This window comes from Rhinoraja longicauda, chromosome 19, assembly GCF_053455715.1.
Source record: "Rhinoraja longicauda isolate Sanriku21f chromosome 19, sRhiLon1.1, whole genome shotgun sequence".
In the NCBI taxonomy this organism is placed as follows: Eukaryota; Metazoa; Chordata; class Chondrichthyes; order Rajiformes; family Arhynchobatidae; genus Rhinoraja; species Rhinoraja longicauda.
The window spans coordinates 5,328,645-5,356,323 of NC_135971.1; the positions used below are offsets into that span (position 1 = coordinate 5,328,645).

Below are 27,679 nucleotides of genomic sequence, written 5' to 3' on the forward strand. Positions count from 1 at the left end.
TGAGGGACTGACGCAGCTCCAGCTCCCGCTCCCTCCCCGGCCCTGGAGCGCGCATGCGTACATTTCGCATGACGCAGCAGCGGCCGCCCAGAGGCGCGCAGGCGCACTTCGCCGAGCCGCCATCACGCAGCGGGTCCGGGGCTTGGCCGCGGGGGCGGGGCCAGGGGGCGAAGGGCGGGGCCAGGGGCGGAGGGCGGGGCCAGGGGGGCCGGGGACTGCAGAACGTGGTGGAGGTTTGTTTGTCCTTTACCCAGAGCGGGCGACGTCTGATCGTCGTTCACGGGGAATTATCATCGGGGAAACATAGACAATAGGTGCAGGAGTAGGCCATTCGGCCCTTCGAGCCTGCACCGCCATTCAATATGATCATGGTTGATCATCCAACTCAGTATCCCGTACCTGCCTTCTCTCCATACCCCCTGATCCCTTTAGCCACAAGGGCCACATCTAACTCCCTCTTAAATATAGCCAATGAACTGGCCTCAACTACCTTCTGTGGCAGAGAATTCCACAGACTCACCACTCTCTGTGTGAAAAAAAACTTTCTCATCTCGGTCCTAAAAGACTTCCCCCTTATCCTTAAACTGTGACCCCTTGTTCTGGACTTCCCCAACATCGGGAACAATCTTCCTGCATCTAGCCTGTCCAACCCCTTAAGAATTTTGTAAGTTTCTATAAGATCCCCCTTCAGTCTTTAAATTCCAGCGAGAACAAGCCTAGTCTATCCAGTCTTTCTTCATGTGAAAGTCCTGCCATCCCAGGGATCAATCTGGTGAACCTTCTCTGTACTCCCTCTATGGCAAGAATGTCTTTCCTCAGATTAGGAGACCAAAACTGTACACAATACTCCAGGTGCGGTCTCACCAAGGCCCTGTACAACTGCAGCAGAACCTCCCTGCTCCTATACTCAAATCCTCTTGCTATGAATGCTAACATACCATTCGCTTTCTTCACTGCCTGCAGTCCTGCCATCCCAGGGATCAATCTGGTGAACCTTCTACCACCTATTATATTGAATTGTGGGCGTGTGTTATTTGTTTAAACAATCATTAACGGCTTGAATGGTCGCTCGCTGGAGGCGACAATAGACAATAGGTGCAGGAGGAGGCCATTCGGCCCTTCGAGCCTGTACGCATCGCCATTCAATGTGATCATGGCTGATCATTCTCAATCAGTACACAGAACGATGAACCACCAATGGCCTTGATTACATCAGGCACAGGCTTACATGACAGGCAGCAGTGTTAAATAAATCTGTTTTATTATGTACAAAGTACATTTTTCAAAATCATCACAAGCTGCACAAAAACGTGCAGAACAAACATCCACTGCATCAGTGACCAGACTTTGTATAAATTACAGGTTCCCAAAGAGCAACAATAGTCAATAGGTGCAGGAGGAGGCCATTCGGCCCTTCGAGCCAGCACCGCCATTCAATGTGATCATGGCTGATCATCCACAGTCAGTACCCCGTTCCTGCCTTCTACCCAGACCTCCCGACAGCACGGACAAAGTGGGAACTGTTCATTGTTCCACAAGGGTCTTGTCGTAAACTTTGGGATCTGGGACCATGGACACATCTGGTCACATCTGCCACAGAGACGGCACAGCAGCAAACCCGTTCCCCGTCACCCAGAAACGGGGTGCTCTGTGACCCCCCGCGTACAGCGGTCCCCGCTCTGCAACACTCCCGGTCCCACAACGCCCGCTCCTCATCCCTGCGAGAGAGGGAGGGAGAGAGAGGGAGGGAGAGAGAGGGGGAGAGAAGGGGGGGGAGAGAGAAGGGGGGGAGAGAAGGGGGGAGAGAGAAGGGGGGAGAGAGAAGGGGGGGAGAGAGAAGGGGGAGAGAGAAGGGGGGGAGAGAAGGGGGGGATAGAGGGGGGGAGAGAGGGGGGGGAGAGAGAGGGGGGGTGAGGGAGGGAGGGGGGGAGGGAGGGGGGGAGGGGGGTGAGAGAGGGAGGGAGGGGGGGAGAGCGGGGGGAGAGAGGGGGGAGAGAGGGGGGAGAGAGAGAGAGGGGGCGAGAGAGAGAGAGTCCTGTGTTAGTGACCGGACATCGCGGCCCATCCATCCCGTTCACTGCCGGGGCAGCGTGACCCCACAATGTTAGACAGGAGAGAGGGGAGGGGACGGGGGGGGGGGGCAGGGAGACGGGGGGGGAAGGGGGAAGAGTGGTGGCGACCGAGAGGGGAGGAGGAGACGGAGAGAGGGGGAAGGAAAGGAAGGGGGGCGGGTGAGGGGGGGGAACGGGACGGAGAGAGGAGACGGGACGGAGATGGGGGAGGGTGGGGCGATGAGGTGAGGGGGAGGGACGCGGACAGAGAGGGGAGACGGGGATACTCACGTCACGGTGTGGGGGTTGCTGCAGAGATACGATGCCCAGACTCCCAGTACGGCTAGAACGAGAAGGATCACGGCGGGTATGATCGCCCAACGACACCTGGACCCTGGAGGAGACAGACCCACACAACCGTGAACCTAGAGCTTTGTTTAGAGACACAGCGCGGAAACAGGCCCTTCGGCTAGGCTTGTATACACTGGAATTTAGAAGGATGAGAGGGGATCTTATCGAGACGTATAAGATTATTAAGGGGTTGGACACGTTCGAGGCAGGAAACATGTTCCCAATGTTGGGGGAGTCCAGAACCAGGGGCCACACAGTTTAAGAATAAGGGGTCGGCCATTTAGAACTGAGATGAGGAAAAACTTTTTCAGTCAGAGAGTTGTGAATCTGTGGAATTCTCTTTTTTTTTTTTTTTTTTCTTCTTTTTTTTTTTAATCAAAAAATACTTTATTCAAATTATAAATATCATTTACAAAACATCATTTTTAAACAAACCCATCCGACATTTCCGGAGGTTACATATTCAATACAGGCATTTACTTAGACATTTACATACATTTACATACATATCCCTTATTTGGAGTAGCGTTTCTCTCCACCACACCCTGCCCCCCATGTCCAGCAGCGGAAGGACCCTAGACTGTGGTCCTCCCCCACAGGGCCTTGGCATTGGCTGCACCGAGCTTCAGAGCGTCCCTCAGCACGTACTCCTGCAGTCTGCAGTGGGCCAGTCGGCAACATTCCTTGACGGACAGCTCGCTCTGCTGGGAGGTCAACAAGGATCGGGCTGCTCGGAATGAATCGTGACAGGGACCCCTGCAGACCTCTCCAGACTCTCCTGGCAAATCCACACTCTTTGAAGAGGTGGGCCACCGTCTCCTCTCCGTAGCAGCCGTCCCGAGGGCAGCGTGCGCTGGTAGTGAGGTTCCGGCGGTGCAGGAAAGATCTGACTGAGAGTGCTCCCCTCACCGCCAGCCAAGCCAGGTCTTGGTGCTTGTTGGTGAGTACTGGCGATGAGGCATTTTGCCAGACAAGCTGGGCTGTCTGTTCTGGGAACCACGCCACAGGATCCATGGAGTCATTCCCCTGCAGTGCCTGCAGGACGTTCCGTGCTGACCACTGCCCGATGGACTTGTGGTCAAAGGTGTTGGTCCGGAAGAACCTGTCCACAAACGACAGATGGTTCGGCAATGTCCAGCTGACTGGCACATTGCGTGGCATCTGCGCCAGGCCCATCCTTCGCAACACCGGGGACAGGTTGAACTTCAGCAGGTAGTGGCATTTGGTGCCCACGTGCCTTGGCTCTATGCTCCGCCTGATGCAGCCACACACGAAGGTGGCCATCAGAATGAGGGCGACGTTGGGCACGTCTTTACCCCCGTTGTCTGCCGACTTGTGCATTGTGGCTCGTCGCACCCGGTCCATCGCCGACCCCCAGATGAAGCGGAAGACGGCCCGGGTGATCCCCGTGGCGTGGGAGGGAGGGACGGGCCACACTTGCGCCAAGTACAGCAGCCCCGAGAGCACCTCACACCTGATGACCAGGTTTTTCCCCGTGATGGAGAGGGAGCGCTGCTTCCACAGCTCCAGCTTCTTCCCCACCTTGGCTATCCACTCCAGCCAATTCTTGTTACATGCCTCAGCCTTCCCGAACCAGATCCCCAGCACCTTCAGGAAGTCAGGCTTGATGGTGAAGGGGATGGAAGATCGGTCGGGCCAGTTGCCAAAGAGCATGGCCTCGCTCTTCCTGCGGTTTACCCTGGCCCCCGTGGCCAACTCAAACTGGTCGCAGACGCTGATCAGTCTGCGGACCGACCCTGGATCCGAGCAGAAGACGGCGACATCGTCCATGTACAGGGAGGCCTTGACCTGAGTGCCCCCACTGCCTGGCAGTGTCACTCCTCTTATGCTTGCATCCTTCCTGATGGATTCGGCAAAGGGTTCAATGCAACAGACGAACAAGACAGGGGAAAGAGGGCAACCCTGCCTGACTCCAGACCTGACGGGGAAGCTGTCTGATTCCCACCCATTAATTTGGACTGCACTACAGATATCGGTGTAGAGCAGTTGTATCCACTTCCTGATTCCCTCCCCAAAGCCCATTTTGGAGAGCACGTCCCTCATGTACGTGTGCGATATCCTGTCGAATGCCTTCTCCTGGTCCAAGCTGACCAGGCAGGCATCCACCCGTCTGTCCTGCACGTAGGCAATGGTGTCTCTCAGCAGCACCAGGCTGTCTGAGATTTTCCTGCCAGGTACAGCACAGGTTTGGTCCGGGTGGATCACCTGTCCCAGAGCAGACTTGACCCGGTTGGCGATGGCCTTCGACAGGATCTTGTAGTCTCCATTTAACAATGTGATGGGTCTCCAATTCCTTATGTCATTCATCTCCCCCTTCTGCTTGTAGATCAGGGTGATGCTGCCCTTCCTCATAGAGTCTGACATGCTGCCGGCTAGAAGTATATCGTTGTACACTTCCAGCAGGTCCAGGCCCACCCAGTCCCACAGAGCCGATTACAACTCTGCCGGTAAGCCATCGCCTCCGGGAGTTTTACTCGAGTCAAAGGAACGGATGGAGCCAGTCAGCTCCTCCAGGGTCAGTGGTTGGTCCAGACTCTCCCGCTTGCTGTCGTCCAAGACTTCCGTGATGGAGGACAGGAAGTTCTGGGAGGCGGTGCTGTCTGTGGTCTTTTTATCGTACAGATCCTTATAAAAGGATCTACAGATCTTTAGCATGTCTGTCTGCGAAGATGTTACCGAGCCGTACTCCTCCCTAAGGCTGTTGATCACAGAGCTCCCCCTGTGAACCTTATGGAAGAAGAAACGTGAGCACGTCTCATCCTGCTCCACATGGCGGACCCTGGACCGGAATATGATATTGGAGGATTCAGAGGTAAAGAGCCGAGCTTGCCGGCCCTTCAACTCTCTCAGTTCCTCCCTCACATCCACCCCTCTCCTCTGCAGAAGGAGCAGTTGCTGCAAATCTGTCTGGAGTTGACACAATTCCCTCTTACCCTGTCTTGCTCTCTGAACACCTTTGGAGACGAAGAACTTCTTGATGTTCTCCTTTGTTGCCTCCCACCAGAGTGTCGGGGAGTCAAAGAGGGGCCTCACAGTTCTCCAACATGCGTAGTCCCTCTTTAGCTCCTCAACGTTCTCCGGGGTCAACAGCTCCACATTTAACTTCCACGTCCCTCTGCCCGCCTTCCGGTCCTCCTGTAGGTGACAGGAGGACTGAAGGAGGCAGTGGTCAGAGAAGAACACCGGCGCGAGGTTGGTGTGTCTGACCGTGACGGCCCTCGATGTGAAGAGGAAGTCTATCCGGGACTGGGCTGAACCGTTCGGTCCTGACCAGGTGAACCGCGGCTGGGCCCCGCCTGCAGGGTCGCTGAAGGCGTCGCGCAGCTTTGCATCTTTGACCGTCTCCACCAGGAGTTTGGAGGTGCCGTCCATTCTGTGGTTGGCACTGCCGGATCGTCCAGCCGCATCGATGATGCAGTTGAAGTCACCGGCCAGAACGAGCGGTCTAGACGTGGCCAGCAGCGGTGGGAGCTGCTGGTGGACGGCCACCCGCTCGCTCCACCTGTGTGAGGCATACACATTAATCAGCCGGAGCGGAAAACCACGGTACATTACATTCACCACCAAGAGACGCTCCCCCACCACCTCCCTTACCTCAGTGATGGTGAAGCCCCCTCCCCGCAGCAAGATCCCCAGACCGGACCCACGACAATCATTGCCCCCCGACCATACCGACAGTCCGTGGGGCCACCATCGCGACCACCTCCGATAGCAGCGAAGGTGTGGCAGCCCGCACTCTTGTAGAAAAGTCACATCCGCCTTTACCTTGGCCAGGTACTGCAAGGCGGTTACACATCGCACAGTGCTCTTCACACTGCGCACGTTTAAGGATGCCAGTTTCAGCTCCATTGTCCTTTAGAGTTCCAGGCGGTCCTCCCGCATGCCAATCATCTGGCTGAGTTCCTGCACATTTTTGTTGCACAGGTAGTGGTACAGGTTGGTGGCTTCCTCAGCACAGGGTGTATTTTCTGGCGAGGCCACTGCGCTGCTCCCAGTTTCCTGGAGCTGGGGCCCATTGGCCACTGCACTGCTCCCGGTCTCCCGGAGCTGGGGCCCATTGGCCACTGCACTGCTCCCGGTCTCCCGGAGCTGGGGCCCATTGGCCACTGCACTGCTCCCGGTCTCCCGGAGCTGGGGCCCATTGGCCGTTGTGCCGCTCCCGGTCTCCCGGAGCAGGAGCCCATTGGCCGTTGTGCCGCCCACGGTCTCCCGGAGCAGGGGCCCATTGGCCGTTGTGCCGCTCATGGTCTCCTGGGGCTGGGGCCCATTGGCCGTTGTGCCGCCCACGGTCTCCTGGGGCTGGGGCCCATTGGCCGTTGTGCCGCTCACGGTCTCCTGGGGCTGGGGCCCATTGGCCGTTGTGCCGCTCACGGTCTCCTGGGGCTGGGGCCCATTGGCCGTTGTGCCGCCCACGGTCTCCTGGGGCTGGGGCCCATTGGCCGTTGTGCCGCTCACGATCTCCTGGGGCTGGGGCCCATTGGCCGTTGTGCCGCTCACGGTCTCCTGGGGCTGGGGCCCATTGGCCGTTGTGCCGCTCACGGTCTCCTGGGGCTGGGGCCCATTGGCCGTTGTGCCGCTCACGGTCTCCTGGGGCTGGGGCCCATTGGCACTGCTCCCAGTCTCCTGGGGCTGGGGCCCATTGGCACTGCTCCCAGTCTCCTGGGGCTGGGGCCCATTGGCACTGCTCCCAGTCTCCTGGGGCTGGGGCCCATTGGCACTGCTCCCAGTCTCCTGGGGCTGGGGCCCATTGGCACTGCTCCCAGTCTCCTGGGGCTGGGGCCCATTGGCACTGCTCCCAGTCTCCTGGGGCTGGGGCCCATTGGCACTGCTCCCAGTCTCCTGGGGCTGGGGCCCATTGGCACTGCTCCCAGTCTCCTGGGGCTGGGGCCCATTGGCACTGCTCCCAGTCTCCTGGGGCTGGGGCCCATTGGCACTGCTCCCAGTCTCCTGGGGCTGGGGCCCATTGGCACTGCTCCCAGTCTCCTGGGGCTGGGGCCCATTGGCACTGCTCCCAGTCTCCTGGGGCTGGGGCCCATTGGCACTGCTCCCAGTCTCCTGGGGCTGGGGCCCATTGGCACTGCTCCCAGTCTCCTGGGGCTGGGGCCCATTGGCACTGCTCCCAGTCTCCTGGGGCTGGGGCCCATTGGCACTGCTCCCAGTCTCCTGGGGCTGGGGCCCATTGGCACTGCTCCCAGTCTCCTGGGGCTGGGGCCCATTGGCACTGCTCCCAGTCTCCTGGGGCTGGGGCCCATTGGCACTGCTCCCAGTCTCCTGGGGCTGGGGCCCATTGGCACTGCTCCCAGTCTCCTGGGGCTGGGGCCCATTGGCACTGCTCCCAGTCTCCTGGGGCTGGGGCCCATTGGCACTGCTCCCAGTCTCCTGGGGCTGGGGCCCATTGGCACTGCTCCCAGTCTCCTGGGGCTGGGGCCCATTGGCACTGCTCCCAGTCTCCTGGGGTTGGGGCCCATTGGCACTGCTCCCAGTCTCCTGGGGCTGGGGCCCATTGGCACTGCTCCCAGTCTCCTGGGGCTGGGGCCCATTGGCACTGCTCCCAGTCTCCTGGGGTTGGGGGGCAACAGACACGTTCTTTCTCTTACCTTCCTCCTCCCCCGTTTTCTTCCTCTGCCTCTGCTTCCGTTGTCGGATCCTCCCGGTCGTCTCATCCTCCGGTCCGCATTAACGCAACTGATCTCCCGGTGGCCCAGCACTTTAACTCCCCCTCCCATTCCCAGTCTGACCTCTCTGTCATGGGCCTCCTCCAGTGCCATAGTGAGGCGCGCCGGAAATTGGAGGAACAGCACCTCATATTTCGCCTGGGCAGTTTGCAGCCCAGTGGTATGAACGTCGACTTCTCCAACTTCAGATAGCTCCTCTGTCCCTCCCTTCCCCTCCTCCTTCCCAGATCTCCCTCTATCTTCCTGTCTCCACCTATATCCTTCCTTTGTCCCACCCCCGACATCAGTCTGAAGAAGGGTCTCGACCCGAAACGTCACCCATTCCTTCTCTCCCGAGATGCTGCCTGACCTGCTGAGTTACTCCAGCATTTTGTGAATTTAACTAATACAATCTGCATTTTGGAATATGTGGGAACTTAAATAAATATTTATTTATGTAGGATTCATAACTTTATCTAATACAATCTGCATTTTGGAATATGTGGGAATAAATACTTATTTATGTAGGATTCATAACTTGAACTAATACAATCTGCATTTTGGAATGTCGGATGGAAAAGAAAATGTTTTAAAAATATTTATTATTTGAAAAAAGTTTTTTAAAATATATTTTTTAAAACTGCCCTGTTTTATTGCTGGTGGGATAAAGAATAAACAATTCTTGTGCTTTATCAAAAATATTTTATCAAAAATATTTATTTATGTAGGATTCCTAACTTGAATTAATACAGTCTGCATTTTGGAATATGCAGCGACTTAAATACATATTTATTTATGTAGGATTCATAACTTTGTCTAATATAATCTGCATTTTGGAATATGTGGGAACTTAAATAAATATTTATTTATGTAGGATTCCTAACTTTAACTAATACAATCTGCATTTTGGAATATGTGGGAACTTAAATAAATATTTATTTATGTAGGATTCATAACTTTAACTAATACAATCTGCATTTTATAATATGTGGGAACTTAAATAAATACTTATTTATGTAGGATTCATAACTTTATCTAAGAGAATCTTCATTTTGGAATATGTGGCAACATAAACACCTGCCAGTCTGGGCTCAGGCTGATCTGCAGGGTGGCAAATGGTCACGGTGTTCCTTCAAATTGATACCTTGCAGAATGATTTTGCAAACTGACTGAGTGCTTTATCAAAAATATTTTATCAAAAATATTTATTTATGTAGGATTCATAACTTTAACTAATACAATCTGCATTTTGGAATATGCAGCAACTTAAATAAATATAGGGAGTCAGAGATTTGTCAGTATTGCTCAGCCCTTGTCTGCAGAACTACACGGGCTCTCCCTTTGAATGGTGCCTGCCAGTCTGGGCTCAGGGTGATCTGCAGGATGGCAAATGGTCCAGGTGTTCCCCATGTTCCTTCAAATTGATACCTTGTCCCAGAATAATTTTGCAAACTGACTCTGAGTGCATCGTTCCTATTGGGGTTTTGCAGCACAGTGCATTGAGCTGTCCTTTGTATTATTGGTTCAGGGAGATGCCTGTTATGTCTGTTTCGTGCCTCAGGTTGGAGGGGGCAGATAAAAGAGATGGTGATCACAAGCTTGGTGCTAGATCCTCATGGGAACGGCTGGAGTGTCTACTAGACTAATGGCTAAGCTGAGAAAGGTGCAGCTATCACAGCTACAGGAAGAGGTAACAGAGAGAGGCTCCAAATAAGGGATTCTGTGTAAATCTGGAAATGAATATCTGCATTGAATGTGTAACCTCTGGAAATGTCGGATGGAGTTGTTGAAAAGAAAATGTTTTTAAAATATTTATTACTTGTAAAAAGTATTTTTTGATATTAAAAAAAAAATTGCCTGTTTTATTGCTGATGTGATAAAAAATAAATAAATCTTGTGTTTTATCAAAAATATTTAATCAAATATATTTATTTATGTAGGATTCCTAACTTTATCTAATACAATCAGCATTTTGGATTATGTGGCAGCTTAAATAAATACTTATTTATGTAGGATTCATAACTTTAACTAATACAATCTGCATTTTGGAATATGCAGCAACTTAAATAAATATTTATTTGTGTAGGATTCCTAACTTTAACTAATATAATCTGCATTTTGGAATATGTGGGAACTTAAATAAATATTTATTTATGTAGGATTGCTAACTTTAACTAATACAATCTGCATTTTGTTGAAAAGAAAATGTTTTAAAAATACTTATTACTTGAAAAAAGTATTTTTTGATATTAAAACAAAACTTGCCCGTTTTATTGCTGATGGGATAAAGAATAAACAAGTCTTGTGTTTTATCAAAAATATTTTTTAATGTAGGATTCAAAAACGTTATCTAATACAATCTGCATTTTGGAATACTTAAACAACTTAAATAAATATTCATTTATGTAGGATTCCTAACTTTAACTAATCCAATCTGCATTTTGGAATATGCAGCAACTTAAATAAATATTTATTTATATAGGATTCAAAAACTTTATCTAATACAATCTGCATTTTGGAATACTTAAACAACTTAAATAAATATAGGGAGTCAGGGATTTGTCAGTATTGCTCAGCCCTTGTCTGCAGAACTTCACAGGCTTTCCCTTTGATTGACACCTGCCAGTCTGGGCTCGGGCTGATCTGCAGGATGGCAAATGTTCCAGGTGTTCCTTCAAATTGATACCTTGCAGAATGATTTTGCAAACTGACTCTGAGTGCATCGTTCCTATTGGGTTTTTGCAGCACAGTGCATTGAGCTGTCCTTTGTATTATTGGTTCAGGGAGATGCCTGTTATGTCTGTTTCGTCCCTCAGGTTGGAGGGGGCAGATAAAAGAGATGGTGATCACAAGCTTGGTGCTGGATCCTCATGGGAATGGCTGGAGTGTCTACTAGACTGGGGGCTAAGCTGAGAAAGGTGCAGCTATCACAGCTACAAGAACAGGTAAGAGAGAGAGACTGCAAATAAGGGATTCTGTGTAAATCTGGAAATGAATATCTGCATTGAATGTGTGACCTCTGGAAATGTCGGATGGAGTTGTTGAAAATAAAATGTTTTTAAAAAATTTATTACTTGAAAAAAGTATTTATTGATATTTTTTTTAAAGTTGCCTGTTTTATTGCTGATGGGATAAAGAATAAACAAGTCTTGTGTTTTATCAAAAATGTTTTATCAAAAATATTCATTTATGTATGATTCATAACTTGAACTAATACAATCAGCATTTTGGAATATGCAGCAACTTAAATAAATATTTATTTATGTAGGATTCCTTACTTTTTATTTTATTTTAATTTTATTTAAATTTTAACAAAACAAATACATGTATGAACTCATAGTACGCGATGGTACCTACATTATAAATTCGATTATACATTTAAATTCGATTATACCTGTATTGTTCTGTATTATCTCCCCACCCACAACCCCCCACCCCCCAGTTAGAAAAAAGAGAAGTAGAAAGATAAAGAAATAAAAATTTCAAAAAAGGAAAGAAAGAAAGAAAGAAGAAAGAAGGAAACCTGGAGACAAGAAGGAAACACTTCCGGCTAATTTCTTATTAAATTCTTTTTAGGGGTATCAAAACAATGCTGAAATTAAATCTTTCCAATTCTTAATCCCTGTTTTAAAGTGAATGGGTTCCAAAGTTTCAAAAAGAAATCATATTTATCTCTCAGATTATAAGTAGCTTTTTCTAATGGGATACAACTACGCATTTCTGCATACCATCTTGCAATTCTTATTTCATTGTGATCTTTCCAAGTGACCGCCACACATTTTTTTGCTATTGCTATTTTGAGAAATCTTTCCTGATATTTATCTAAAATTAATCTTGGTAATATTCCTTTAGTATCTCCCAATAAAAACAACCTTGAATCCAATGGTATGGTCTTATTCATCAATTGTTCCAAAAAGTTTTTTAGGTCTTTCCAAAAAGGAGTTACCTTAGGACATGCCCATGTGGAGTGTAAAAAAGTACCCACATCCTGGTTGCATCTAAAACAAATTTCAGGTAAATTTGGATTTAAATTGTTTAATTTTTTCGGAGTTAAATATAGTTGATGTAAAAAATTGTATTGTACTAAACTATATCTCACATTAATAGTATTTTTCATACTTTCTAAACACAATCTTTCCCAACTTGGTTCATCAATGCTAATATTCAGATCTGTTTCCCATCTTTGTCTTGATTTTTGAATTCCTGTCTTTGGACTAGATTTTTTAACAATTTATACATTGAAAATATAATTTTTTTAGTTCCCTTGCCCTGAATCAGGGATTCAATTCCTTTAATTTGAAATAAAAACATTGAATTACCTAACTTTTCCCTTAAATAAGATTGTAATTGATAATAGAAAAAAATACTATTCCCTGGAATTTGATATTTATTTCTCAATTGAGAAAATGTCAAAAAATTATTCCCTTCGTAGCAATCTCCTATATGTTTAATACCGTTCTGTTCCCAGACTTGTAATATTTGATTATTCCAAGCAAACGGCAGTAATCTATTTTTTACTAATGGAGTTTTAGCTGTTAAAAAAAATCTTTTATCATTAGCTTTAACTGTTTTCAACAATATATTAATTAACTGTTTTAGTAAAGGTGACTCTTTATCCTTAACTAATAGCTTCGCTTCCCATTTATAGATAAATTCTTCTGGGCATAGTCTTTTATTTTATCCATTTCAATTTTAACCCATGCTGTTTTTCCACCCTCTTGATAAAAGGATGAATAAAACTCATTTGTGCTGCCAGATAGTAATTTTTAAAATTTGGTAATTGCAATCCACCTAATTCAAATTTCCATGTTAATTTTTCCATAGACACTCTTGGCATTTTACCTTTCCAAAGAAAATTCCTCACAATTTTGTTCAATCCCTGAAAAAAATTATTTGGCAAAGTTATAGGCAGTGTTGAAAATAAATACTGTATCCTCGGAAAAATATTCATCTTAATACAGTTCACTCTCCCTATCAATGTAATTGGAAGATTCATCCATTTCTTCAAGTCCTCATCTATTTTTTTAATTAGTGGTTTATAATTTAATTTGTACAAATTATTTAACTTATTATCTACTTTAACTCCTAAGTACTTAATGCCTTCTTTTTGCCATTTAAACTGACTTTCTCTTTTACATTGATCATAATTGCCTTCAAATTTGCAGATGATACTAAGCTGGGGGGTAGTGTGAATTGTGAGGAAGATGCAATAAGGCTGCAGGGTGACTTGGACAGGTTGTGTGAGTGGGCAGATACATGGCAGATGCAGTTTAATGTAGATAAGTGTGAGGTTATTCACTTTGGAAGTAAGAATAGAAAGGCAGATTATTATCTGAATGGTGTCAAGTTAGGATGAGGGGATGTTCAACGAGATCTGTGTGTCCTAGTGCATCAGTCACTGAAAGGAAGCATGCAGGTACAGCAGGCAGTGAAGAAAGCCAATGGAATGTTGGCCTTCGTAACAAGAGGAGTTGAGTATAGGAGCAAAGAGGTCCTACAGTTGTACCGGGCCCTGGTGAGACCGCACCTGGAGTACTGTGTGCAGTTTTGGTCTCCAAATTTGAGGAAGGATATTCTTGCTATTGAGGGCGTGCTGCGTAGGTTCACTAGGTTGATTCCCGGAATGGCGGGACTGTCGTATGTTGAAAGGCTGGAGCAATTAGGCTTGTATACACTGGAATTTAGAAGGATGAGGGGGGATCTTATTGAAACGTATAAGATAATTAGGGGATTGGACACATTAGAGGCAGGAAACATGTTCCCAATGTTGGGGGAGTCCAGAACAAGGGGCCACAGTTTAAGAATAAGGGGTAGGCCATTTAGAACGGAGATGAGGAAGAACTTTTTCAGTCAGAGAGTGGTGAAGGTGTGGAATTCTCTGCCTCAGAAGGCAGTGGAGGCCAGTTCGTTGGATGCTTTCAAGAGAGAGCTGGATAGAGCTCTTAAGGATAGCGGAGTGAGGGGTATGGGGAGAAGGCAGGAACGGGGTACTGATTGAGAGTGATCAGCCATGATCGCATTGAATGGCGGTGCTGGCTCGAAGGGCTGAATGGCCTACTCCTGCACCTATTGTCTATTGTCTATTGTCTAAAAAGAGGCATTATTTCAGTTTTATCTTTATTAATTTTGTATCCTGATACTTTCCCGTATTCTTCCAGTCTGAAATATAATTTTCTTAAGGATTCCAATGGTCTAGTAAGACAAATTAAAACCATTTGCAAATAAAGTAATTTTGTGAATTTCCTGATTAACTTTAAATCCTTCAATGTCTAAATCTGATCTTATTAGTTCTGCCAGAGGTTCAATAGCCAGTACAAATAAAGCTGGTGACAAGGGACATCCCTGTCTACTAGATCTTTCCAAATTAAATGATTGAGAAGATTGGCCATTTGTCACCACTTTGGTTTTAGGTTGTTTATAAAGGACTTTTACCCAGTTAATGAAACCATTTCCCAATCCATACTTCTCTAATACTTTAAATAAAAAATCCCATTCTAACCTGTCAAACGCCTTTTCAGCATCTAAAGCAACTGCTACACTTAATTCCTTTCTTTTCTGTGCTAAATGTAAAATACTTATAAATCTTGCTACATTATCAGATATTCTCCTTTTTTTGACAAATCCAGTTTGGTCCTCTTTAACCAGCTTAGGTAAAAATTCTGCCAATCTCCTTGCCAAAAGCTTAGCAACTATTTTATAATCTACATTCAACAATGATATTGGTCTATAAGAAGATGCTTTTAAAGGGTCTTTCCCTTTTTTTGGAATTACGGTTATAATTGCCATTGAGAAGGATTCTGGTAATGTAGAAGTTTTTTCCGCTTGATGTATCACTTCCATAAATACTGGTAACAACAAATCTTTAAATTTTTTATAGAACTCAGGCGGGAAACCATCTTCCCCTGGTGATTTATTACTTGGTAAAGAATGTAATACTTCCTCCACTTCTCTCAAAGTAAAGGAGGCATTTAGTCCCACCTGCTCCTCATTAGAGATTGTTGGTAATTGTATCTTGGATAAAAAAATGTTTATCTTAATTTCATCCTTTTCAGATTCAGAATGATACAGATTAGTGTAGAATTGCTTAAATACCTCATTGATTTCTCCAGGTTTATAAGTAATAATGTTTTGATCTGTTCTAATTTAATTTATTGTTCTTAATATTTGTTCTTATTTCAGTTGCCATGCCAGTACCTTGTGCGCTCTTTCTCCTAATTCATAATACCTTTGGTTAGTTCATAATATTAGTTTTTCTGTTCTGTAAGTATGTAACGTATTGTATTGAAATTTTTTATTTCCAATTTGTATTTTTTTCGTATCTGAAAAGGCTTTCTGTAAGTCTTTTTCTAGTACGGTGATTTATTTTTCTAGTCTTTCAGATTCCTTCCTATAGCCTTTCTTTATCTTAGATGAGTAGCTTATAATTTGGCCTCTCAAATAAGCCTTCATTGCATCCCATACAATAAATTTATCATTAACTAGGTTAATTCCCGGAATGGCGGGACTGTCGTATGTTGAAAGGCTGGAGCAATTAGGCTTGTAGACACTGGAATTTAGAAGGATGAGGGGGGATCTTATTGAAACATATAAGATAATTAGGGGATTGGACACATTAGAGGCAGGAAACATGTTCCCAATGCTGGGGGAGTCCAGAACAAGGGGCCACAGTTTAAGAATAAGGGGTAGGCCATTTAGAATGGAGATGAGGAAGAACCTTTTCAGTCAGAGAGTGGTGAAGGAGTGGAATTCTCTGCCTCAGAAGGCAGTGGAGGCCAGTTCGTTGGATGCTTTCAAGAGAGAGCTGGATAGAGCTCTTAAGGATAGCGGAGTGAGGGGGTATGGGGAGAAGGCAGGAACGGGGTACTGATTGAGAGTGATCAGCCATGATCGCATTGAATGGCGGTGCTGGCTCGAAGGGCTGAATGGCCTACTCCTGCACCTATTGTCTATTGTCTAAATTTGTTTCCAAAAATAATCCAATTTGTCCTAGAATAAAATCACATGTCTTACCTTTTCAATTGTAAAGAGTTGAGTCTCCATCTATACACTGACTGTTCTTTATCTGGCATCGTAATTTTCATTAATAATGGTGAATGATCCAATAACAATCTAGCCTTATAATCTATTTGTATTATTCTACCCCTTAATTGAGCTGAAATCAAAAATAGATCTATTCTAGAATATGTATCATGTCTATTGGAATAAAAGGAGTAGTCTCTTTCCCTAGGATGGCTTTTCCTCCAAACATCTATTAAATTTAGATCTTCCATTAAGTTCAAGTTTATCTTCACTGCTCTTGTCATTGTCATTGTCCTTGATGATCTATCCATTACTGGATCTAAACAAAAATTAAAATCTCCTCCTATCAATATATTTTCATGTGCTTCCGCTAGATTTAAAAAGGTATCCTGCATAAACTTCTCATCTGTATTTGGTGCATATATATTCATTAAAGTCCACAATTCTGAGAAAATTTGACAATGTACCATTATAAATCTACCTACTGGGTCACTTACAATATTTTGTATCTTAATTGGTAGCGTTTTCTTAAATAAGATAGAAACCCCTCTTGCTTTTGAATTAAAAGAAGATGCTACCATACTTCCTTCCCAATCTCTCTTTAACTTTTGATGTTCTTTTTCCGTTAGATGTGTTTCTTGTAAAAAAGCTATATCCACTTCCAATTTTTTCATCTGTGTTAAAATTCTCTTCCTTTTTATCGGTCCATTTAACCCATTCACACTATAACTTAATTTTTTTAATGTTTTATCCATTCATTCCTTTTTTTTTCCTTCTTCTTTACCTTGATACCTCTTCCGATATTTACATTGCGCCGTATTTCAGTGTGCTCCCTTCCATGGTCCAGGTACAAAAACAGAAAAGAAAAAAGAAAGATAGAAAAGTAAGCCCTCCCTCTAATGTTATTAATAAATAAGAGATTAACAACATTACCCCCCTCTATTATACGAGGTGTGGTCCAAACCACACTTGTGCCCATGATTTATGGAGGAGCATCCATATTCTCCAACTCTCCCGATATATCAGCACTTCTGAAAATTAACAATCCTTAATCCAATTAGTCCCCTCTATAGTATACAGATCTTATTAATAGAATACATTAGGAAGTGGGTTACAACCATTAATTATCTTATCTTGGTTTTATATTCTTAATTCTTGTCAACTTTGAGCAAAGATTCAAACACGGTGTCAAATATATTAAAATTGTTGACACTGATAATAGAGTTAATAATCATTCCTTAAGTCTTCTTGAGCTTTTCTCCATGGCAATTCTTCAGCAAAATCTTGTGCTTGGACAAAGTCTTTGAAAAAATTATTTTCTCCAGGGTTGATCGTAATCTTCAAAGTAGCCGGGTGCAATAAAGTGAACTTATAACCTTTCTTCCATAAAATATTTTTTGCATTATTAAATTCTCTTTTTCTGCTCAACAAGGCATTACTGATGTCTGGGTAGAAATTTATTTTAGTACCTTCATGCTCTATTGGTTTCCCCGCTCTTATGTTATTCCCGACTGACTTCAGAACCAATTCTCGATCTTGGTATCTTAGGAATTTAATCAAAACAGATCTTGGCTTTTGATTAGCCGAAGGTTTCGGTCTTAGAGCCCTGTGTGCTCTTTCTATTTCCATCACACCTTGTTTATGTATTCCCAGACAAATCACTATCCAATCTTGGAAAAAATTGATTGGTTCTTCCCCCTCCACTCCCTCTGGCAAACCAACAATTTTAACATTTTTTCTCCTGTTATAATTTTCCAAGGCGTCAAACTTCTCTGCCGTCTTTTTACTTTCAATTGCTGCCGCAGTAATACTATCTTCATTTTTTTCCACTCTAGATTTTAACATTTCATATTCCATTTGTATATCATCAACTCTATCTATCACTGTTTGAAAATTCTCCTCCATTTTTTTCCGAGGCTTCCGACATGACTTCAGCAACCTCTCGGCGAACAGTGCGCCCTCTTGTTAGCTCGCAAAGACCCCGTTGTGTTTCGCCTCCAGTCGAAGAGCGCTTCCTGGGAGTAGTAGACTCCAGCATCGCACCGGAGCCCTCCCCAGACTCTCCGCCTGCTGAGGGCTCACAAAATCTAGGCCCCTGCTCCATCTGGGCTGTAGGCCTACCTTCGATTTTTTTCCTTGATTCTTTGCTGGATTTCTTTGCTTCTGTGCCAGTTGTATTGCTCTTTTTTCTATCTTGAAAGGCATCAGTACGTTCTGTATACTTTTAGATTTAATTTAAAGTACTTGATTTCATGTAGTACGTCTTTTTTTGGCAGTTTAGGGCTTTATTTTCGGGAGGGCTGAAAAGTTATGTCTACTCAGCCAAGCATTGGACAAGCCCCCCCCCCTTATTCTTAAACTGTGGCCCCTTGTTCTGGACTCCCCCAACATTGGGTACATGTTTCCTGCCTCTAACGTGTCCAACCCCTTAATAATCATATACGTTTCGATAAGTTCTCCTCTCATCCTTCTAAATTCCAGTGTATACAAGCCTAGTCGCTCCAGTCTTTCAACATTTGATAGTCCTGCCATTCCGGGAATTAACCTAGTAAACCTACGCTGCACGCCCTCAATAGCAAGAATATCCTTCCTCAAATTTGGAGACCAAAACTGCACACAATACTCCAGGTGCGGTCTCACTAGGGCCCTGTACAACTGCAGAGGGACCTCTTTGCTCCTATACTCAACTCCTCTTGTTATGATGGCCAACATTCCATTGGCTTTCTTCACTGCCCACTGTACCTGCAATGCTTCCTTTCAGTGACTGATGCACTAGGACACCCAGATCTCGTTGTACGTCCCCCGTTCCTAACTTGACACCATTCAGATAATACTCTGCCTTCCTATTCTTACCACCAAAGTGGATAACCTCACACTTATCCACATTAAACTGCATCTGCCATGCATTCGCCTACTCACACAACCTGTCCCAGTCACCCTGCAACCTCATAGCATATTCCTCACAGTTCACACTACCACCCAGCTTTGTATCATCTGCAAATTTGCTAATGGTACTTTTAATCCCTTCATCGAAGTCATTAATGTATATTGTCAATAGCTGCGGTCCCAGTACCGAGCCTTGCGGTACCCCACCAGTTACTGCCTGCCATTCTGAAAGGGACCCATTTATCCCCACTCTTTGCTTTCTGTCTGTCAACCAATTTTCTATCCATGTCAGTACCCTACCTCCAATACCCTGTGCTCTAATTTTGCCCACTAATCTCCTATGTGGAACCTTGTCGAAGGCTTTCTGAAAGTCAAGGTACACCACATCCACCGGCTCTCTCCTGTCAATTTTCCTAGTTACATCCTCAAAGAATTTCAGAAGATTAGTCAAGCATGATTTCCCCTTCGTAAATCCATGCCGACTCGGAACAATCCTGTTACAACTATCCAAATGCTCTGCAATTTCGTCTTTTATGATTGCCTCCAGCATCTTCCTCACCACTGATGTCAGACTAACTGGTCTATAATTTCCCGTTTTCTCTCTCCCTCCTTTCTTAAAAAGTGGGACAACATTAGCTATCCTCCAATCCACAGGAACTGATCCTGAATCTATAGAACATTGGAAAATGATCACCAATGCGTCCACAATTCCTAGCGCCATCTCCTTAAGTACTCTGGGATGCAGACCATCAGCACCTGGGGATTTATCAGCCTTCAGTCCCATCAGTCTACCCAACACCATTTCCTGCCTAATGTGGATTTCCTTCAGTTCCTCCGTCATCCTAGGATCTCTGGCCACTAGAACATCTGGGAGATTGTTTGTATCTTCCTTAGTGAAGACAGATCCAAAGTACTGGTTCAACTCATCTGCCATTTCCTTGTTTCCCATAATAAATTCCCCATCTTCTGTCTTCAAGGGACCCACATTTGCCGTGACTATTTTTTTCCTCTTTACATACCTAAAAAAGCTTTTACTATCCTCCTTTATATTATTGGCTAGTTTACCCTCGTACCTCATCGTTTCTCCCCATATTGCCTTCTTAGTCATCTTCTGTTGCTCTTTAAAAGAGTCCCAATCCTCTGGCTTCCCACTCTTCTTTGCTTTGTTGTACTTCTGTTCTTTATATTTATGCTGTCCTTGACTTCCCTTGTCAACCACGGGTGTCTCTTACTCCCCTTGGAATCTTTCCTCCTCTTTGGGATAAATTGATCCTGCAACTTCTGCATTAGAAAACCTTGACTTTCAGAAAGCCTTTGACAAGGTTCCCAGAGTGTGGGCCAAAGGGTGTCTGGGTGCTGTGCAACTCTCCACGCCGCTACTCACCGACCACGCGCAGCTCAAAGTGCTCCACGTCACGGTTCCTCGGCTCCCTGCCAAAGTAGTTTGTCTCTATCTCGTAGGTCCCCTGGTCACCGAGCCCCACGGCCCACAGCTCGATGACACCGTCCAGTCGGAAGCGGACTCTGTCCCTGTAGGACGGGTGGATCCGGGACGGACTCTCCGGGCTGTAAGACTTCCAATCCAGGATCGGCAGGTCGGGATGGAGACGCCACATCGCCACCGTGATCTTCTCGTGGCTGTGGGGCTGGATGGGGAACCTCACCGTCCCACCCATGGGGACAGTGGTGACCGAGCCCACGGTGGCCGACGTTCTTGTTCCGCACAGAGCCGCAGTGTGGAGACCTGCAACACAACATGGTCATTGTACCTGCCTGCTTCATCATCCACAGAAAACACTGCCCCTCACATTCCCATTGAACCTGACCCCCCCTCTCCCGGGAACTGTGTGTTTGTGTTGTCATTTGTGAGCGGAGCACCAAGGCACATTCCTTGAATGTGCACATACTTGTCCAATAAACCCATTCATTCATTCATCAACTTATTCATTCATTCACGAAAAGGTGAAGCTAAAGATGAAAGGGGTCAGAAAGGGGGTCAGATGAGGAGAGTAATGAAATGTGAAGCTGCAGGGAGGGGTATCGATATGAGAGTCAGTCTGAAGAAGGTTCTCGACTCAAAACATCATCTATTCCTTTTCTCCACAGATGCTGCCTGACCCGCTGAGTTACTCCAGCACTCTGTGAAACATCACCTATCCATGTCCTCCACAGATGCTGCCTGACCCGCTGAGTTACTCCAGCACTCTGTGAAACGTTACCTATCCATGCTCTCCACAGATGCTGCCTGACCCGCTGAGTTACCTCAGCACTCTGTGAAACGTCACCTATCCATGTTCTCCACAGATGCTGCCTGACCCACTGAGATACTCCAGTTTATTGCATCTACACTCTTGTTTAAGACCACCACACCCTGGGGAAAAGGCCTGTGACCATCCACATTACCAACGCTCCTCATGGTTTTATACACCTCAACAAGAATCCCCCTCATCCCCAGAGTAGGGACCTACCCTGTGCAGTCTCTCCCTGTAACCTAACCCCCACTGTGCCCGTGCCAAGCTGGTCTATCCCTTCTGCACCCTCTCCAGCACCATGCCACCTCCCTGTAGCTGGGCGCTAGAACTGTGGTTTCACCAACGACACACAGATAGATACATCATGATGTACAATGGTGGCGCAGCGGTAGAGCTGCTGCCACACAGCGCCAGAGACCAGGGTTCGATCCTGACCACGGGTGCTGTCTGCGTGGAATCTGTACGTTCTCCCCGTGACCTGCGTGGGTTTTCTCCGGGATCTATGATAGTTGTAGAATTGGGCCATTCGGCCCATCAAGTCTACTCTGCCATTCAATCACGGCTGATCTATCTCTCCATCCTAACCCCATTCTCCTGCCTTCTCCCCATAACCCCTGACACCCGCACTGACCAACAATTTATCTATCTCTGCCTTAAAAATATCCAATAGACAATAGGTGCAGGAGGAGGCCATTCGGCCCTTCGAGCCAGCACCCCCATTCAATGTGATCATGGCTGATCATTCTCAATCAGTACCCCGTTCCTGCCTTCTCCCCATACCCCCTGACTCCGCTATCCTTAAGAGCTCTATCCAGCTCTCTCTTGAATGCATTCAGAGAATTGGCCTCCACTGTCTTCTGAGACAGAGAATTCCACAGATTCACAACTCTCTGACTGAAAAAGTTTTTCCTCATCTCAGTTCTAAATGGCCTACCCCTTATTCTTAAACTGTGGCCCCTTGTTCTGGACTCCCCCAACATTGGGAACATGTTTCCTGCCTCTAACGTGTCCAACCCCTTAATAATCTTATACGTTTCAATAAGATCTCCTCTCATCCTTCTAAATTCCAGTGTATACAAGCCTAGTCGCTCCAGTCTTTCAACACATGATAGTCCCACCATTCCGGGAATTAACCTAGTAAACCTACGCTGCACGCCCTCAATAGCAAGAATATCCTTCCTCAAATTTGGAGACCAGATCCACTGACTTGTGGCCTCCACAGCCGTCTGTGGCAAAGAATCCCACAGATTCACCACCCTCTGACTAAAGAAATTCCTCCTCATCTCCTTCCTGAAGGAACGTCCTTTAATTCTGAGGCTGTGCCCTCTGGTCCTAGACTCTCCCACTAGTGGAAACACCCTCTCCACATCCACCCTATCCGGGTCTTTCACTATTCGGTAGGTTTCAATGAGGTCCCCCCTCATTCTTCTAAACTCCAGCAAGTACAGCGAAAATTGCTGACAATATTCCAAATGGGGCCTGACCAGTGCCTTGTAGAGCCTCAGCATAACACCCCCTGTTTTTGTACACAAGCCCTCTTGAAATAACTGAGTTTGCTTTCTTTACTACTGACACTCTTCCCTCCAAACCTCTCAAGACCGACAGGCTTGTAGGTTAATTGGCTTCTGTAAAATTAGAGATTGTCCCTTGTGTGTGTGAAGGGTAGCGTTAGTGCGGCCTGATCGCTGGTCGCTGCGTACCCGGTGGGCCGAAGGGCCTGTTTCTGCGCCGTGTCACTAAGCTAAATGACATTTTCACTGATGAATGTAGACACAAAATGCTGGGCTAACTCAGCGGGTCAGGCAGCATCTGTGGAGAGAAGGAATGGGTGACGTTTCACAAAATGCTGAAGTAACTCAGCAGGTCAGGCAGCATCTCTGGAGAGAAGGAATGGGTGACGTTTCGGGTTCTTCAGAGAAGGATCTCGACCCGAAAAGTCACCCATTCCTTCTCTCCACAGATAGAAACATAGAAAATAGGTGCAGGAGTAGGCCATTCGGCCCTTCGAGCCTGCACCGCCATTCAATATGATCATGGCTGATCATCCAGCTCAGTAACCTGTACCTGCCTTCTCTCCATACCCCCTGATACCTTTAGCCACAAGGGCCACATCTAACTCCCTCTTAAATATAACCAATGAACTGGCCTCAACTACCTTCTGTGGCAGAGAATTCCACAGACTCACCACTCTCTGTGTGAAGAAATGTTTTCTCATCTCGGTCCTAAAAGACTTCCCCCTTATCCTTAAGCTGTGACCCCTTATTCTGGACTTCCCCAACATCGGGAACAATCTTCCCGCATCTAGCCTCTCCAACCCCTTAAGAATTTTATATGTTTCAATAAGATCCCCCCTCAATCTTCTAAATTCCAGCGAGTATAAGCCTAGTCTATCCAGTCTTTCTTCATATGAAAGTCCTGCCATCCCAGGGATCAATCTGGGAACCTTCTCTGTACTCCCTCTAAGGCTAGAATGTCTTTCCTCAGATTAGGAGACCAAAACTGTACACAATACTCCAGGTGCGGTCTCACCAAGGCCCTGTACAACTGCAGCAGAACCTCCCTGCTCCTATACTCAAATCCTCTTGCTATGAATGCTAACATACCATTCGCTTTCTTCACTGCCTGCTGCACCTGCACGCTTGCTTTCAATGACTGGTCCACCATGACACCCAGGTCACGTTGCATCTCCCCTTTTCCTAATTGGCCACCATTCAGGTAATACTCTGCTTTCCTGTTCTTGCCGCCAAAGTGGATAACCTCACATTTATCCACATTATATTGCATCTGCCATGCATTTGCCCACTCTCCTAATCTTTCCAAGTCACTCTGCAGCCTCCTAGCATCCTCCTCGCAGCTAACACTGCCACTCAGCTTCGTGTCATCTGCAAAGTTAGAGATATTGCATTCAATTCCCTTGTCCAAATCATTAATATATATTGTAAATAACTGGGGTCCCAGCACTGAGCCTTGCGGTACCCCACTAGTCACTGCCTGCCATTCCGAAAAGGACCCGTTTATTCCTACTCTTTGCTTCCTGTCCGCCAACCAATTCTCTATCCATCTCAACACTGAACCCCCAAATACCGTGTGCTTTAAGTTTGTACCCCAATGTCCTATGTGGGACCTTGTCGAAGGCCTTCTGAAAGTCCAGATATAACACATCGACTGGTTCTCCCTTATCCACTCTACTAGTTACATCCTCGAAAAATTCTATAAGATTCGTCAGGCATGGTTTGCCTTTCATAAATCCATGCTGACTTTGTCTGATGATTTCACCACTTTCCAAATGTGATGCTATCACATCTTTAATAACTGACTCTAGCATTTTCCCCACTACCGATGTTAGGCTAACTGGTCTATAATTCTCCGTTTTCTCTCTCCCTCCCTTTTTAAAAATGGGGTTACATTAGCTACCCTCCAATCCTCAGGAACTACTCCAGGATCTAAAGAGTTAAAAAAAATTATCACTAATGCATCCACTATTTCTGAGGCTACTTCCTTAAGCACTCTGGGATGCAGCCTATCTGGCCATGGGGATTTATCGGCCTTTAATCCATTTAATTTACCTAACACCACTTCAATAGACAATAGACAATAGACAATAGGTGCAGGAGTAGGCCATTCAGCCCTTCGAGCCAGCACCGCCATTCAATGCGATCATGGCTGATCACTCTCAATCAGTACCCCGTTCCTGCCTTCTCCCCATACCCCCTCACTCCGCTATCCTTAAGAGCTCTATCCAGCTCTCTCTTGAAAGCATCCAACGAACTGGCCTCCACTGCCTTCTGAGGCAGAGAATTCCACACCTTCACCACCCTCTGACTGAAAAAGTTCTTCCTCATCTCCGTTCTAAATGGCCTACCCCTTATTCTTAAACTGTGGCCCCTTGTTCTGGACTCCCCCAACATTGGGAACATGTTATCTGCCTCTAATGTGTCCAATCCCCTAATTATCTTATATGTTTCAATAAGATCCCCCCTCATCCTTCTAAATTCCAGTGTATACAAGCCCAATCGCTCCAGCCTTTCAACATACGACAGTCCCGCCATTCCGGGAATTAACCTAGTGAACCTACGCTGCACGCCCTCCATAGCAAGAATATCCTTCCTCAAATTTGGAGACCAAAACTGCACACAGTACTCCAGGTGCGGTCTCACCAGGGCCCGGTACAACTGTAGAAGGACCTCTTTGCTCCTATACTCAACTCCTCTTGTTACGAAGGCCAACATTCCATTGGCTTTCTTCACTGCCTGCTGTACCTGCATGCTTCCTTTCATTGACTGATGCACTAGGACACCCAGATCTCGTTGAACTCCCCCTCCTCCTAACTTGACACCATTCAGATAATAATCTGCCTTTCTATTCTTACTTCCAAAGTGAATAACCTCACACTTATCTACATTAAACTGCATCTGCCATGTATCCGCCCACTCACACAACCTGTCCAAGTCACCCTGCAGCCTTATTGCATCTTCCTCACAATTCACACTACCCCCCAACTTAGTATCATCTGCAAATTTGCCAATGGTACTTTTAATCCCTTCGTCTAAGTCATTAATGTATATCGTAAATAGCTGGGGTCCCAGCACCGAACCTTGCGGTACCCCACTGGTCACTGCCTGCCATTCCGAAAGGGACCCATTTATCCCCACTCTTTGCTTTCTGTCTGTCAACCAATTTTCTATCCATGTCAGTACCCTACCCCCAATACCATGTGCCCTAATTTTGCCCACTAATCTCCTATGTGGGACCTTGTCGAAGGCTTTCTGAAAGTCGAGGTACACCACATCCACTGACTCTCCCTTGTCAATTTTCCTAGTTACATCCTCAAAAAATTCCAGTAGATTTGTCAAGCATGATTTCCCCTTCGTAAATCCATGCTGACTCGGAATGATCCCGTTACTGCTATCCAAATGCTCAGCAATTTCGTCTTTTATAATTGACTCCAGCATCTTCCCCACCACTGATGTCAGACTAACTGGTCTATAATTACCCGTTTTCTCTCTCCCTCCTTTCTTAAAAAGTGGGATAACATTTGCTATTCTCCAATCCACAGGAACTGATCCTGAATCTATAGAACATTGAAAAATGATCTCCAATGCTTCCACTATTTCTAGAGCCACCTCCTTAAGTACTCTGGGATGCAGACCATCAGGCCCTGGGGATTTATCAGCCTTCAGTCCCATCAGTCTACCCAAAACCATTTCCTGCCTAATGTGGATTTCCTTCAGTTCCTCCATCACCCTAGGTTCTCCGGCCCCTAGAACATTTGGGAGATTGTGTGTATCTTCCTCAGTGAAGACAGATCCAAAGTAACGGTTTAACTCGTCTGCCATTTCTTTGTTCCCCATAATAAATTCCCCTGCTTCTGTCTTCAAGGGACCCACATTTGCCTTGACTATTTTTTTCCTCTTCACGTACCTAAAAAAACTTTTGCTATCCTCCTTTATATTATTGGCTAGTTTACCCTCGTACCTCATCTTTTCTCCCCGTATTGCCTTTTTAGTTAACTTTTGTTGCTCTTTAAAAGAATCCCAATCCTCTGTCTTCCCACTCTTCTTTGCTATGTTATACTTCTTCTCCTTAATTTTTATGCTGTCCCTGACTTCCCTTGTCAGCCACAGGTGTCTCTTACTCCCCTTAGAGTCTTTCCACCTCTTTGGAATAAATTGATCCTGCAACCTCTGCATTATTCCCAGGAATACCTGCCATTGCTGTTCTACCGTCTTCCCTGCTAGGGCCTCCTTCCAATCAATTTTGGCCAGCTCCTGCCTCATGCCTCTGTAATCCCCTTTGCTATACTGTAATACCGACACTTCCGATTTTCCCTTCTGCCTTTCCATTTGCAGAGTAAAACTTATCATGTTGTGATCACTGCCTCCTAATGGCTCTTTTACCTCTAGTCCCCTTATCAGATCAGGATCATTACACAACACTAAATCCAGAATTGCCTTCTCCCTGGTAGGCTCCAGTACAAGCTGTTCTAAGAATCCATCTCGAAGGCACTCTACAAACTCTCTTTCCTGGGGTCCATTTCCAACCTGATTTTCCCAGTCTACCTGCATGTTGAAATCTCCCATAACCACCGTAGCATTACATTTTTGACACGCCAATTTTATCTCCTGATTCAACTTGCACCCTATGTCGAGGCTACTGTTTGGGGGCCTATAGATAACTCCCATTAGGGTCTTTTTACCCTTACAATTTCTCATTTCTATCCATACTGATTCAACATCTCCTGATTCTATGTCACCCCTTGCAAGGGAATGAATATCATTCCTTACCATCAGAGCAACCCCACCCCCTCTGCCCACCTGTCTGTCTTTTCTATACGTTGTGTACCCCTGAATATTCAGTTCCCAGCCCTGGTCCTCTTGTAGCCATGGCTCAGTGATCCCTACAACATCATACTTGCCCATAACTAACTGAGCCTCAAGCTCATCCA

General features: G+C 46.0%; 1 protein-coding gene across 1 annotated transcript in view; it reads right to left on the bottom strand.

Moving 5' to 3' along the window:
• Positions 1 to 20,711, bottom strand: part of LOC144603056 (E3 ubiquitin-protein ligase TRIM39-like) — a 37,877-nt gene extending 17,166 nt beyond the window's left edge. The window contains exon 1 of the transcript XR_013548527.1: positions 20,367 to 20,711. The gene's annotated coding sequence lies outside the window, so the exon portion shown is untranslated. The remainder of the gene's footprint in view (positions 1 to 20,366) is intronic.
• Between the last annotated feature and the right edge of the window lie 6,968 nt (positions 20,712 to 27,679).